Below are 15,057 nucleotides of genomic sequence, written 5' to 3' on the forward strand. Positions count from 1 at the left end.
GGGTACTAGAGCCTCCATGCCCACCTGTATCACATCTTGTATCCAAGCTAGAGGTGGTACAACAGGGTACTAGAGCCTCCATGCCCACCCGTATCACATCTTCTATCCAAGCTAGAGGCGGTACAACAGAGTACTAGAGCCTCCATGCCTGCCTGTATCACATCTTGTATCCAAGCTAGAGGCGGTACAACAGGGTACTAGAGCCTCCATGCCCCCCGTATCACATCTTGTATCCAAGGTAGAGGCAGTACAACAGGATACTAGAGCCTCCATGCCCACCCGTATCACAACTTGTATCCAAGCTAGAGGTGATACAACAGGGTACTAGAGCCTCCATGCCCCCCGTATCACAACTTGTATCCAAGCTAGAGGTGGTGCAACAGGGTACTAGAGCCTCCCTACCAGGGGTCGGTTCTCCACAATAAATAATATTACGGCTCCGGCACACTTGCGTTCTTCTTGCCGTTTTTTCCCACGCGATTGTCAGAGGGACTTTCTGTTAAAAACGCATCGCAGGTAACATTAGAAGGTCGCATTGACAATCGTGTGAAAAAAAACGTGCAAGGAAAACGCAAGGGGGAGTCCACCCTGAAAATCACACAGAGAAGGTTTAATTCCATCCAACTCCTTCTAGGGGAGGGATGTTACTGACAATGACTGTATATATATATACTCCTTCTAGGGGAGTGATGTTACTGACAATGACTATATATATATATATATATATATATATATATATATATACTCCTTCTAGCGGAGTGATGTTACTGACAATGACTATATATATATATATATATATATACTCCTTCTAGGGGAGGGATGTTACTGACAATGAGTGTATATATATATATATATACTCCCTCTAGGGGAGGGATGTTACTGACAATGACTATATATATATATATATACTCCTTCTAGGGGTGGGATGTTACTGACAATGACTGTATATATATATATATACTCCTTCTAGGGGAGGGATGTTACTGACAATGAGTATATATATATATATACTCCTTCTAGGGGAGGGATGTTACTGACAATGACTATATATATATATATATATACTCCTTCTAGGAGAGGGATGTTACTGACAATGACTATATATATATATATATATATATATATATATATATATATATATATATATATATATATATATATATATATATATATATATATATACTCCTTCTAGGGGTGGGATGTTACTGACAATGACTATATATATATATACTCCTTCTAGGGGGGGATGTTACTGACAATGACTATATATATATACTCCTTCTAGGGGAGGGATGTTACTGACAATGAATATATATATATATATACTCCTTCTAGGGGGGGATGTTACTGACAATGACTATATATATATATATATATATTTATATATACTCCTTCTAGGGGGGGATGTTACTGACAATGACTATATATATATACTCCTTCTAGGGGAGGGATGTTACTGACAATGACTATATATATATATACTCCTTCTAGGGGGGGATGTTACTGACAATGACTATATATATATATATACTCCTTCTAGGGGGGGGATGTTACTGACAATGACTATATATATATATATACTCCTTCTAGAGGAGGGATGTTACTGACAATGACTATATATATATATACTCCTTCTAGCGGAGGGATGTTACTGACAATGACTATATATATATATATACTCCTTCTAGGGGTGGGATGTTACTGACAATGACTATATATATATATACTCCTTCTAGGGGTGGGATGTTACCGACAATGACTATATATATATATACTCCTTCTAGGGGAGGGATGTTACTGACAATGACTATATATATACACTCCTTCTAGGGGAGGGATGTTACTGACAATGACTATATATATATATATATATATATATACTCCTTCTAGCGGAGTGATGTTACTGACAATGACTGTATATATATATATATATATATATATATACTCCTTCTAGGGGAGGGATGTTACTGACAATGAGTGTATATATATACTCCCTCTAGGGGAGGGATGTTACTGACAATGACTATATATATATATATATATATATATATATATATATATATATACTCCTTCTAGGGGTGGGATGTTACTGACAATGACTGTATATATATATATATATATATATATACTCCTTCTAGGAGAGGGATGTTACTGACAATGACTATATATATATATATATATATATATATATATATATATATATATATACTCCTTCTAGGGGTGGGATGTTACTGACAATGACTATATATATATATACTCCTTCTAGGGGGGGATGTTACTGACAATGACTATATATATATACTCCTTCTATGGGAGGGATGTTACTGACAATGACTATATATATATATACTCCTTCTAGGGGTGGGATGTTACTGACAATGACTATATATATATACTCCTTCTAGGGGTGGGATGTTACTGACAATGACTATATATGTATATATATACTCCTTCTAGCGGAGGGATGTTACTGACAATGACTATATATATATATATATATACTCCTTCTAGCGGAGGGATGTTACTGACAATGACTGTATATATATATATATATATATATATACTCCTTCTAGGGGAGGGATGTTACTGACAATGACTATATATATATATACTCCTTCTAGGGGAGGGATGTTACTGAAAATAACTGCAATGTGTGTGTATATATATTTATATATACTCCTTCTAGGAGAGGGATGTTACTGACAATGACTATATATATATATATATATATATATATATATATATATATATATATACTCCTTCTAGGGGAGGGATGTTACTGACAATGACTATATATATATACTCCTTCTAGGGGAGGGATGTTACTGACAATAACTGCAATGTGTGTGTATATTTATATATACTCCTTCTAGGATAGGGATGTTACTGACAATGAGTGTGTAGGTATTAGTGTATCTTGACGCCACCAGGAAGTCCTGGTGGAGTTAAGATTGACAGAGGGTGATGCCCCCTGCTTGTGATTGGCTGCAGAGCTTGTTCACCTTCAGGTGGTGGCAGCCCACTAAAGTTTTCCTTTACAATGCAGACAGCCGACCCCGCTGCAGCCGCGCAGCCCCCTGTGGAAGGGAAGCGAAGAGCGGGGTCTGCAGCAGGGATTCCACAGCGCTTTGCTCTGGTGTTACCAGCAAACGGACCCCCAACCGCTCAGCACACCACCCCTTCACCTCGGCTTGCCGTTCGGAGCGGGCGCGGCGCCCCCCCTTGTCGGTGTTACCTCGGCGGCCGGGAGCAGAGTCACCACAGCGCCGAGAACAGACACCCTGAGCCGCCGTTCGGTCTCCCTGCACTGACAGCATATCAGAGCAGACAGCGACGGCGACAGACACTGAGGGAACAACGGCCGCGGTGGGTTCCACTGAGGAAAGGGGACGGGGAGGCTCTGGGGAAGGCAGGGGGGACAATAAAACTTAGGCAAACGAGAGCAGGAAGACGACAGGAGGCGTACGGCCGCAGACAGTCCGCGAGCGGGCAGGGACACGATCCTAGGGTTCTCACACTGTGACCCACTCGGGAGCTGGGGGTGTAACAGGGGCCTTACTCCTGTCAGACCCCGAGCTGCTGGTGGCGTCAAGATACACTAATACCGAGTGTGTATATATACTCCTTTTAGGTGGAAATGGTACTGACAATGAGTAGATATAAATGATTACACGGCCGGACTGCGGAGCTGACAGCCGGCTCTGATCTCCTCATGAACCGGCGGCGCTCAGAGATGAGATTCCCCTTCAGCCTCCTTTATTGCATCTCCTACACCCAGATACCCGGCTGCCATCTCCAGAGATCAGGAGCTGCTACAGTGTATGGGCTCCAAGGAGGTCTGATGACGTAAGGTCACATGACCGGACTGGAAAGGGCGGGGCTTATCCATAATGCAGCTCTGTGGAAGGAAGAGGAAGCCGCTGCAGCGGTGAAAGGTAATGAGGAGGAGGAGGAGGAGAGGGAGCAGAGTGTGAGGAAGGTAATGAGGAGGAGGAGGAGGAGGAGGAGGAGGAGAGGGAGCAGAGTGTGAGGAAGATAATGAGGATGAGGAGAGGGAGCAGAGTGTGAGGAAGGTAATGAGGAGGAGAGGGAGCAGAGTGTGAGGAAGGTAATGAGGAGGAGGAGAGGGAGCAGAGTGTGAGGAAGGTAATGAGGAGGAGGAGGAGAGGGAGCAGAGTGTGAGGAAGGTAATGAGGAGGAGGAGGAGGAGAGGGAGCAGAGTGTGAGGAAGGTAATGAGGAGGAGGAGGAGGAGGAGAGGGAGCAGAGTGTGAGGAAGATAATGACGATGAGGAGGAGAGGGAGCAGAGTGTGAGGAAGGTAATGAGGAGGAAGAGGAGAGGGAGCAGAATGTGAGGAAGGTAATGAGGAGGAGGAGGAGAGGGAGCAGAGTGTGAGGAAGATAATGAGGAGGAGGAGAGGGAGCAGAGTGTGAGGAAGGTAATGAGGAGGAGGAGGAGAGGGAGCAGAGTGTGAGGAAGGTAATGAGGAGGAGGAGAGGGAGCAGAGTGTGAGGAAGGTAATGAGGAGGAGGAGGAGAGGGAGCAGAGTGTGAGGAAGATAATGAGGATGAGGAGAGGGAGCAGAGTGTGAGGAAGGTAATGAGGAGGAGGAGAGGGAGCAGAGTGTGAGGAAGGTAATGAGAAGGAGGACGAGAGGGAGCAGAGTGTGAGGAAGGTAATGAGGATGAGGAGAGGGAGCAGAGTGTGAGGAAGGTAATGAGGAGGAGGAGGAGGAGAGGGAGCAGAGTGTGAGGAAGGTAATGAGGATGAGGAGAGGGAGCAGAGTGTGAGGAAGGTAATGAGGAGGAGGAGGAGGAGGAGAGGGAGCAGAGTGTGAGGAAGGTAATGAGGAGGAGGAGGAGAGGGAGCAGAGTGTGAGGAAGGTAATGAGGAGGAGGAGGAGGAGGAGAGGGAGCAGAGTGTGAGGAAGATAATGAGGATGAGGAGAGGGAGCAGAGTGTGAGGAAGGTAATGAGGAGGAGGAGAGGGAGCAGAGTGTGAGGAAGGTAATGAGGAGAAGGAGGAGAGGGAGCAGAGTGTGAGGAAGGTAATGAGGAGGAGGAGAGGGAGCAGAGTGTGAGGAAGGTAATGAGGAGGAGGAGAGGGAGCAGAGTGTGAGGAAGGTAATGAGGAGGAGAGGGAGCAGAGTGTGAGGAAGGTAATGAGGAGGAGAGGGAGCAGAGTGTGAGGAAGGTAATGAGGAGGAGGAGGAGAGGGAGCAGAGTGTGAGGCAGGTAATGAGGAGGAGGAGAGGGAGCAGAGTGTGAGGAAGGTAATGAGGAGATGGAGGAGGAGAGGGAGCAGAGTGTGAGGAAGGTAATGAGGGGATGGAGGAGGAGAGGGAGCAGAGCGTGAGGAAGGTAATGAGGAGGAGAGGGAGCAGAGTGTGAGGAAGGTAATGAGGAGGAGGAGGAGAGGGAGGGAGCAGAGCGTGAGGAAGGTAATGAGGAGGAGGAGGAGAGAGCAGAGTGTGAGGAAGGTAATGAGGAGGAGGAGGAGGAGGAGAGAGCAGAGTGTGAGGAAGGTAATGAGGAGGAGGAGGAGGAGAGAGCAGAGTGTGAGGAAGGTAATGAGGAGGAGGAGGAGGAGGAGAGGGAGCAGAGTGTGAGGCAGGTAATGAGGAGATGGAGGAGGAGAGGTAGCAGAGTGTGAGGAAGGTAATGAGGAGGAGGAGAGGGAGCAGAGTGTGAGGAAGGTAATGAGGAGGAGGAGGAGAGGGAGCAGAGTGTGAGGAAGATAATGAGGAGGAGGAGGAGGAGGAGAGGGAGCAGAGTGTGAGGAAGATAATGAGGAGGAGGAGGAGGAGGAGAGGGAGCAGAGTGTGAGGAAGGTAATGAGGAGGAGGAGAGGGAGCAGAGTATGAGGAAGGTAATGAGGAGGAGGAGAGGGAGCAAAGTGTGAGGAAGGTAATGAGGAGGAGAGGGAGCAGAGTATGAGGAAGGTAATGAGGAGGAGGAGAGGGAGCAGAGCGTGAGGAAGGTAATGAGGAGATGGAGGAGGAGAGGGAGCAGAGTGTGAGGAAGGTAATGAGGAGGAGGAGGAGAGGGAGCAGAGTGTGAGGAAGGTAATGAGGAGGAGGAGGAGAGGGAGCAGAGTGTGAGGAAGGTGAGGAGGAGGAGAGGGAGCAGTGTGAGGAAGGTATCGAGGAGGAGGAGAGGGAGCACAGTGTGAGGAAGGTAATGAGGAGGAGGAGAGGGAGCAGAGCGTGAGGAAGGTAATGAGGAGGAGGAGGAGGAGAGGGAGCAAAGTGTGAGGAAGATAATTAGGAGGAGGAGAGGGAGCAGAGTATGAGGAAGATAATGAGGAGGAGGTGAGGGAGCAGAGTGTGAGGAAGGTGATGAGGAGGAGAGGGAGCAGAGTGTGAGGAAGGTGATGAGGAGATGGAGGAGGAGAGGGAGCAGAGTGTGAGGAAGGTGATGAGGAGGAGAGGGAGCAGAGTGTGAGGAAGGTGATGAGGAGGAGGAGAGGGAGCAGAGTGTGAGGAAGGTGAGGAGGAGGAGGAGAGGGAGCAGAGTGTGAGGAAGGTGATGAGGAGGAGGAGAGGGAGCAGAGTGTGAGGAAGATAATGAGGAGGAGGAGAGGGAGCAGAGTGTGAGGAAGGTAATGAGGAGGAGGAGGAGGAGGAGGAGAGGGAGCAGAGTGTGAGGAAGATAATGAGGAGGAGGAGGAGAGCGGCAGAGTGTGAGGAAGGTAATGAGGAGGAGGAGGAGAGGGAGCAGAGTGTGAGGAAGGTGATGAGGAGGAGGAGAGGGAGCAGAGTGTGAGGAAGGTGATGAGGAGGAAGAGGAGGAGAGTGTGAGGAAGGTAATGATGAGGAGGAGGAGAGGGAGCAGAGTGTGAGGAAGATAATGAGGATGAGGAGAGGCAGCAGAGTGTGAGGAAGGGGATGAGGATGAGGAGAGGGAGCAGAGTGTGAGGAAGGTGATGAGGAGGAGGAGGAGAGGGAGCAGAGTGTGAGGAAGGTGATGAGGAGGAGAGGGAGCAGAGTGTGAGGAAGGTGATGAGGAGGAGAAGAGGGAGCAGAGTGTGAGGAAGGTGATGAGGAAGAGGAGAGGGAGCAGAGTGTGAGGAAGGTGATGAGGAAGAGGAGAGGGAGCAGAGTGTGAGGAAGGTAATGAGGAGATGGAGGAGAGGGAGCAGAGTGTGAGGAAGGTAATGAGGAGATGGAGGAGAGGGAGCAGAGTGTGAGGAAGGTAATGAGGAGATGGAGGAGAGGGAGCAGAGTGTGAGGAAGGTAATGAGGAGGAGGAGAGGGAGCAGAGTGTAAGGAAGGTAATGAGGAGGAGGAGGAGAGGGAGCAGAGTGTGAGGAAGGTGATGATGAGGAGAGGGAGCAGAGTGTGAGGAAGGTGATGAGGAGGAGAGGGAGCAGAGTGTGAGGAAGGTGATGAGGAGGAGGAGAGGGAGCAGAGTGTGAGGAAGGTGATGAGGAGGAGAGGGAGCAGAGTGTGAGGAAGGTGAGGAGGAGGAGGAGAGGGAGAAGAGTGTGACGAAGGTAATGAGGAGGAGGAGAGGGAGCAGAGAGTGAGGATGGTAATGAGGAGGAGGAGGAGAGGGAGCAGAGTGTGAGGAAGGTAATGAGGAGGAGGAGGAGGGGAGAACAGAGTGTGAGGAAGGTAATGAGGAGGTGGAGAGGGAGCAGAGTGTGAGGAAGTTAATGAGGAGGAGGAGAGGGAGCAGAGTGTGAGGAAGGTAATGAGGAGGAGGAAAGGGAGCAGAGTGTGAGAAAGGTAATGAGGAGGAGGAGAGGGAGCAGAGTGTGAGGAAGGTGAGGAGGAGGAGAGGGAGCAGAGTGTGAGGAAGGTAATGAGGAGGAGGAGAGGGAGCAGAGTGTGAGGAAGGTAATGAGGAGGAGGAGAGGGAGCAGAGTGTGAGGAAGGTAATGAGGAGGAGGAGAGGGAGCAGAGTGTGAGGAAGGTAATGAGGAGGAGGAGAGGGAGCAGAGTGTGAGGAAGCTAATGAGGAGGAGGAGAGGGAGCAGAGTGTGAGGAAGGTGATGAGGAGGAGGAGAGGGAGCAGAGTGTGAGGAAGGTAATGAGGAGGAGGAGAGGGAGCAGAGTGTGAGGAAGGTAATGAGGAGGAGGAGGAGAGGGAGCAGACTGTGAGGAAGGTAATGAGGAGGAGGAGAGGGAGCAGAGTGTGAGGAAGGTAATGAGGAGGAGGACAGGGAGCAGAGTGTGAGGAAGGTAATGAGGAGGAGGAGAGGGAGCAGAGTGTGAGGAAGGTAATGAGGAGGAGGAGAGGGAGCAGAGTGTGAGGAAGGTAATGAGGAGGAGGAGAGGGAGCAGAGTGTGAGGAAGGTAATGAGGAGGAGGAGAGGGAGCAGAGTGTGAGGAAGGTAATGAGGAGGAGGAGAGGGAGCAGAGTGTGAGGAAGGTAATGAGGAGGAGGAGAGGGAGCAGAGTGTGAGGAAGGTAATGAGGAGGAGGAGGAGAGGGAGCACAGTGTGAGAAAGGTAATAAGGAGGAGAGGGAGCAGAGTGTGAGGAAGGTAATGAGGAGGAGGAGGAGGAGAGGGAGCTGAGTGTGAGGAAGGTAATGAGGAGGAGGAGAGGGAGCAGAGTGTGAGGAAGGTAATGAGGAGGAGGAGGAGGAGGAGGAGAGGGAGCAGAGTGTGAAGAAGGTAATGAGGAGGAGGAGAGGGAGCAGAGTGTGAGGAAGGTAATGAGGAGGAGGAGGAGAGGGAGCAGAGTGTGAGGAAGGTGATGAGGAGGAGGAGAGGGAGCAGAGTGTGAGGAAGGTGATGAGGAGGAGGAGAGGGAGCAGAGTGTGAGGAAGGTGATGAGGAGGAGGAGAGGGAGCAGAGTGTGAGGAAGGTGAGGAGGAGGAGGAGGAGGAGAGGGAGCAGAGTGTGAGGAAGATAATGAGGAGGAGGAGAGGGAGCAGAGTGTGAGGAAGGTGATGAGGAGGAGGAGAGGGAGCACAGTGTGAGGAAGGTGATGAGGAGGAGGAGAGTGTGAGGAAGGTAATGAAGAGGAGGAGGAGGAGGAGAGGGAGCAGAGTGTGAGGAAGATAATGACGATGAGGAGGAGAGGGAGCAGAGTGTGAGGAAGGTAATGAGGAGGAAGAGGAGAGGGAGCAGAATGTGAGGAAGGTAATGAGGAGGAGGAGGAGAGGGAGCAGAGTGTGAGGAAGATAATGAGGAGGAGGAGAGGGAGCAGAGTGTGAGGAAGGTAATGAGGAGGAGGAGGAGAGGGAGCAGAGTGTGAGGAAGGTAATGAGGAGGAGGAGAGGGAGCAGAGTGTGAGGAAGGTAATGAGGAGGAGGAGGAGAGGGAGCAGAGTGTGAGGAAGATAATGAGGATGAGGAGAGGGAGCAGAGTGTGAGGAAGGTAATGAGGAGGAGGAGAGGGAGCAGAGTGTGAGGAAGGTAATGAGAAGGAGGACGAGAGGGAGCAGAGTGTGAGGAAGGTAATGAGGATGAGGAGAGGGAGCAGAGTGTGAGGAAGGTAATGAGGAGGAGGAGGAGGAGAGGGAGCAGAGTGTGAGGAAGGTAATGAGGATGAGGAGAGGGAGCAGAGTGTGAGGAAGGTAATGAGGAGGAGGAGGAGGAGGAGAGGGAGCAGAGTGTGAGGAAGGTAATGAGGAGGAGGAGGAGAGGGAGCAGAGTGTGAGGAAGGTAATGAGGAGGAGGAGGAGGAGGAGAGGGAGCAGAGTGTGAGGAAGATAATGAGGATGAGGAGAGGGAGCAGAGTGTGAGGAAGGTAATGAGGAGGAGGAGAGGGAGCAGAGTGTGAGGAAGGTAATGAGGAGAAGGAGGAGAGGAAGCAGAGTGTGAGGAAGGTAATGAGGAGGAGGAGAGGGAGCAGAGTGTGAGGAAGGTAATGAGGAGGAGGAGAGGGAGCAGAGTGTGAGGAAGGTAATGAGGAGGAGAGGGAGCAGAGTGTGAGGAAGGTAATGAGGAGGAGAGGGAGCAGAGTGTGAGGAAGGTAATGAGGAGGAGGAGGAGAGGGAGCAGAGTGTGAGGCAGGTAATGAGGAGGAGGAGAGGGAGCAGAGTGTGAGGAAGGTAATGAGGAGATGGAGGAGGAGAGGGAGCAGAGTGTGAGGAAGGTAATGAGGGGATGGAGGAGGAGAGGGAGCAGAGCGTGAGGAAGGTAATGAGGAGGAGAGGGAGCAGAGTGTGAGGAAGGTAATGAGGAGGAGGAGGAGAGGGAGGGAGCAGAGCGTGAGGAAGGTAATGAGGAGGAGGAGGAGAGAGCAGAGTGTGAGGAAGGTAATGAGGAGGAGGAGGAGGAGGAGAGAGCAGAGTGTGAGGAAGGTAATGAGGAGGAGGAGGAGGAGAGAGCAGAGTGTGAGGAAGGTAATGAGGAGGAGGAGGAGGAGGAGAGGGAGCAGAGTGTGAGGCAGGTAATGAGGAGATGGAGGAGGAGAGGTAGCAGAGTGTGAGGAAGGTAATGAGGAGGAGGAGAGGGAGCAGAGTGTGAGGAAGGTAATGAGGAGGAGGAGGAGAGGGAGCAGAGTGTGAGGAAGATAATGAGGAGGAGGAGGAGGAGGAGAGGGAGCAGAGTGTGAGGAAGATAATGAGGAGGAGGAGGAGGAGGAGAGGGAGCAGAGTGTGAGGAAGGTAATGAGGAGGAGGAGAGGGAGCAGAGTATGAGGAAGGTAATGAGGAGGAGGAGAGGGAGCAAAGTGTGAGGAAGGTAATGAGGAGGAGAGGGAGCAGAGTATGAGGAAGGTAATGAGGAGGAGGAGAGGGAGCAGAGCGTGAGGAAGGTAATGAGGAGATGGAGGAGGAGAGGGAGCAGAGTGTGAGGAAGGTAATGAGGAGGAGGAGGAGAGGGAGCAGAGTGTGAGGAAGGTAATGAGGAGGAGGAGGAGAGGGAGCAGAGTGTGAGGAAGGTGAGGAGGAGGAGAGGGAGCAGTGTGAGGAAGGTATCGAGGAGGAGGAGAGGGAGCACAGTGTGAGGAAGGTAATGAGGAGGAGGAGAGGGAGCAGAGCGTGAGGAAGGTAATGAGGAGGAGGAGGAGGAGAGGGAGCAAAGTGTGAGGAAGATAATTAGGAGGAGGAGAGGGAGCAGAGTATGAGGAAGATAATGAGGAGGAGGTGAGGGAGCAGAGTGTGAGGAAGGTGATGAGGAGGAGAGGGAGCAGAGTGTGAGGAAGGTGATGAGGAGATGGAGGAGGAGAGGGAGCAGAGTGTGAGGAAGGTGATGAGGAGGAGAGGGAGCAGAGTGTGAGGAAGGTGATGAGGAGGAGGAGAGGGAGCAGAGTGTGAGGAAGGTGAGGAGGAGGAGGAGAGGGAGCAGAGTGTGAGGAAGGTGATGAGGAGGAGGAGAGGGAGCAGAGTGTGAGGAAGATAATGAGGAGGAGGAGAGGGAGCAGAGTGTGAGGAAGGTAATGAGGAGGAGGAGGAGGAGGAGGAGAGGGAGCAGAGTGTGAGGAAGATAATGAGGAGGAGGAGGAGAGCGGCAGAGTGTGAGGAAGGTAATGAGGAGGAGGAGGAGAGGGAGCAGAGTGTGAGGAAGGTGATGAGGAGGAGGAGAGGGAGCAGAGTGTGAGGAAGGTGATGAGGAGGAAGAGGAGGAGAGTGTGAGGAAGGTAATGATGAGGAGGAGGAGAGGGAGCAGAGTGTGAGGAAGATAATGAGGATGAGGAGAGGCAGCAGAGTGTGAGGAAGGGGATGAGGATGAGGAGAGGGAGCAGAGTGTGAGGAAGGTGATGAGGAGGAGGAGGAGAGGGAGCAGAGTGTGAGGAAGGTGATGAGGAGGAGAGGGAGCAGAGTGTGAGGAAGGTGATGAGGAGGAGAAGAGGGAGCAGAGTGTGAGGAAGGTGATGAGGAAGAGGAGAGGGAGCAGAGTGTGAGGAAGGTGATGAGGAAGAGGAGAGGGAGCAGAGTGTGAGGAAGGTAATGAGGAGATGGAGGAGAGGGAGCAGAGTGTGAGGAAGGTAATGAGGAGATGGAGGAGAGGGAGCAGAGTGTGAGGAAGGTAATGAGGAGATGGAGGAGAGGGAGCAGAGTGTGAGGAAGGTAATGAGGAGGAGGAGAGGGAGCAGAGTGTAAGGAAGGTAATGAGGAGGAGGAGGAGAGGGAGCAGAGTGTGAGGAAGGTGATGATGAGGAGAGGGAGCAGAGTGTGAGGAAGGTGATGAGGAGGAGAGGGAGCAGAGTGTGAGGAAGGTGATGAGGAGGAGGAGAGGGAGCAGAGTGTGAGGAAGGTGATGAGGAGGAGAGGGAGCAGAGTGTGAGGAAGGTGAGGAGGAGGAGGAGAGGGAGAAGAGTGTGACGAAGGTAATGAGGAGGAGGAGAGGGAGCAGAGAGTGAGGATGGTAATGAGGAGGAGGAGGAGAGGGAGCAGAGTGTGAGGAAGGTAATGAGGAGGAGGAGGAGGGGAGAACAGAGTGTGAGGAAGGTAATGAGGAGGTGGAGAGGGAGCAGAGTGTGAGGAAGTTAATGAGGAGGAGGAGAGGGAGCAGAGTGTGAGGAAGGTAATGAGGAGGAGGAAAGGGAGCAGAGTGTGAGAAAGGTAATGAGGAGGAGGAGAGGGAGCAGAGTGTGAGGAAGGTGAGGAGGAGGAGAGGGAGCAGAGTGTGAGGAAGGTAATGAGGAGGAGGAGAGGGAGCAGAGTGTGAGGAAGGTAATGAGGAGGAGGAGAGGGAGCAGAGTGTGAGGAAGGTAATGAGGAGGAGGAGAGGGAGCAGAGTGTGAGGAAGGTAATGAGGAGGAGGAGAGGGAGCAGAGTGTGAGGAAGCTAATGAGGAGGAGGAGAGGGAGCAGAGTGTGAGGAAGGTGATGAGGAGGAGGAGAGGGAGCAGAGTGTGAGGAAGGTAATGAGGAGGAGGAGAGGGAGCAGAGTGTGAGGAAGGTAATGAGGAGGAGGAGGAGAGGGAGCAGACTGTGAGGAAGGTAATGAGGAGGAGGAGAGGGAGCAGAGTGTGAGGAAGGTAATGAGGAGGAGGACAGGGAGCAGAGTGTGAGGAAGGTAATGAGGAGGAGGAGAGGGAGCAGAGTGTGAGGAAGGTAATGAGGAGGAGGAGAGGGAGCAGAGTGTGAGGAAGGTAATGAGGAGGAGGAGAGGGAGCAGAGTGTGAGGAAGGTAATGAGGAGGAGGAGAGGGAGCAGAGTGTGAGGAAGGTAATGAGGAGGAGGAGAGGGAGCAGAGTGTGAGGAAGGTAATGAGGAGGAGGAGAGGGAGCAGAGTGTGAGGAAGGTAATGAGGAGGAGGAGGAGAGGGAGCACAGTGTGAGAAAGGTAATAAGGAGGAGAGGGAGCAGAGTGTGAGGAAGGTAATGAGGAGGAGGAGGAGGAGAGGGAGCTGAGTGTGAGGAAGGTAATGAGGAGGAGGAGAGGGAGCAGAGTGTGAGGAAGGTAATGAGGAGGAGGAGGAGGAGGAGGAGAGGGAGCAGAGTGTGAAGAAGGTAATGAGGAGGAGGAGAGGGAGCAGAGTGTGAGGAAGGTAATGAGGAGGAGGAGGAGAGGGAGCAGAGTGTGAGGAAGGTGATGAGGAGGAGGAGAGGGAGCAGAGTGTGAGGAAGGTGATGAGGAGGAGGAGAGGGAGCAGAGTGTGAGGAAGGTGATGAGGAGGAGGAGAGGGAGCAGAGTGTGAGGAAGGTGAGGAGGAGGAGGAGGAGGAGAGGGAGCAGAGTGTGAGGAAGATAATGAGGAGGAGGAGAGGGAGCAGAGTGTGAGGAAGGTGATGAGGAGGAGGAGAGGGAGCACAGTGTGAGGAAGGTGATGAGGAGGAGGAGAGTGTGAGGAAGGTAATGAAGAGGAGGAGGAGGAGAGGGAGCAGAGTGTGAGGAAGATAATGAGGAGGAGGAGGAGAGGGAGCAGAGTGTGAGGAAGATAATGAGGATGAGGAGAGGGATCAGAGTGTGAGGAAGGTAATGAGGATGAGGAGAGGGAGCAGAGTGTGAGGAAGGTGATGAGGAGGAGGAGGAGAGGGAGCAGAGTGTGAGGAAGGTGATGAGGAGGAGGAGAGGGAGCAGAGTGTGAGGAAGGTGATGAGGAGGAGAGGGAGCAGAGTGTGAGGAAGGTAATGAGGAGATGGAGGAGAGGGAGCAGAGTGTGAGGAAGGTAATGAGGAGATGGAGGAGAGGGAGCAGAGTGTGAGGAAGGTAATGAGGAGGAGGAGAGGGAGCAGAGTGTGAGGAAGGTAATGAGGAGGAGAGGGAGCAGAGTGTGAGGAAGGTAATGAGGAGGAGGAGAGGGAGCAGAGTGTGAGGAAGGTGAGGAGGAGGAGGAGGAGGAGAGGGAGCAGAGTGTGAGGAAGATAATGAGGAGGAGGAGAGGGAGCAGAGTGTGAGGAAGGTAATGAGGATGAGGAGAGGGAGCAGAGTGTGAGGAAGGTGATGAGGAGGAGGAGAGGGAGCACAGTGTGAGGAAGGTGATGAGGAGGAGGAGAGGGAGCAGAGTGTGAGGAAGGTGAGGAGGAGGAGGAGGAGGAGAGGGAGCAGAGTGTGAGGAAGATAATGAGGAGGAGGAGAGGGAGCAGAGTGTGAGGAAGGTAATGAGGATGAGGAGAGGGAGCAGAGTGTGAGGAAGGTGATGAGGAGGAGGAGAGGGAGCACAGTGTGAGGAAGGTGATGAGGAGGAGGAGAGTGTGAGGAAGGTAATGAAGAGGAGGAGGAGGAGAGGGAGCAGAGTGTGAGGAAGATAATGAGGAGGAGGAGGAGAGGGAGCAGAGTGTGAGGAAGATAATGAGGATGAGGAGAGGGATCAGAGTGTGAGGAAGGTAATGAGGATGAGGAGAGGGAGCAGAGTGTGAGGAAGGTGATGAGGAGGAGGAGGAGAGGGAGCAGAGTGTGAGGAAGGTGATGAGGAGGAGGAGAGGGAGCAGAGTGTGAGGAAGGTGATGAGGAGGAGAGGGAGCAGAGTGTGAGGAAGGTAATGAGGAGATGGAGGAGAGGGAGCAGAGTGTGAGGAAGGTAATGAGGAGATGGAGGAGAGGGAGCAGAGTGTGAGGAAGGTAATGAGGAGGAGGAGAGGGAGCAGAGTGTGAGGAAGGTAATGAGGAGGAGAGGGAGCAGAGTGTGAGGAAGGTAATGAGGAGGAGGAGAGGGAGCAGAGTGTGAGGAAGGTAATGAGGAGGAGGAGAGGGAGCAGAGTGTGAGGAAGATA

At 51.7% G+C, this 15,057-nt stretch overlaps 1 protein-coding gene across 1 annotated transcript in view; it reads left to right on the forward strand.

Annotated features, from left to right (window-relative positions):
• Positions 1-3,901: 3,901 nt before the first annotated feature.
• Positions 3,902-15,057, forward strand: part of LOC136591048 (gastrula zinc finger protein XlCGF57.1-like) — a 48,014-nt gene continuing 36,858 nt past the window's right edge. Inside the window, exon 1 of the mRNA XM_066588468.1 lies at positions 3,902-3,935. The gene's annotated coding sequence lies outside the window, so the exon portion shown is untranslated. The remainder of the gene's footprint in view (positions 3,936-15,057) is intronic.

The sequence above is a fragment of the Eleutherodactylus coqui genome, chromosome 1 (genome assembly GCF_035609145.1).
Source record: "Eleutherodactylus coqui strain aEleCoq1 chromosome 1, aEleCoq1.hap1, whole genome shotgun sequence".
Classification (NCBI taxonomy): domain Eukaryota; kingdom Metazoa; phylum Chordata; class Amphibia; order Anura; family Eleutherodactylidae; genus Eleutherodactylus; species Eleutherodactylus coqui.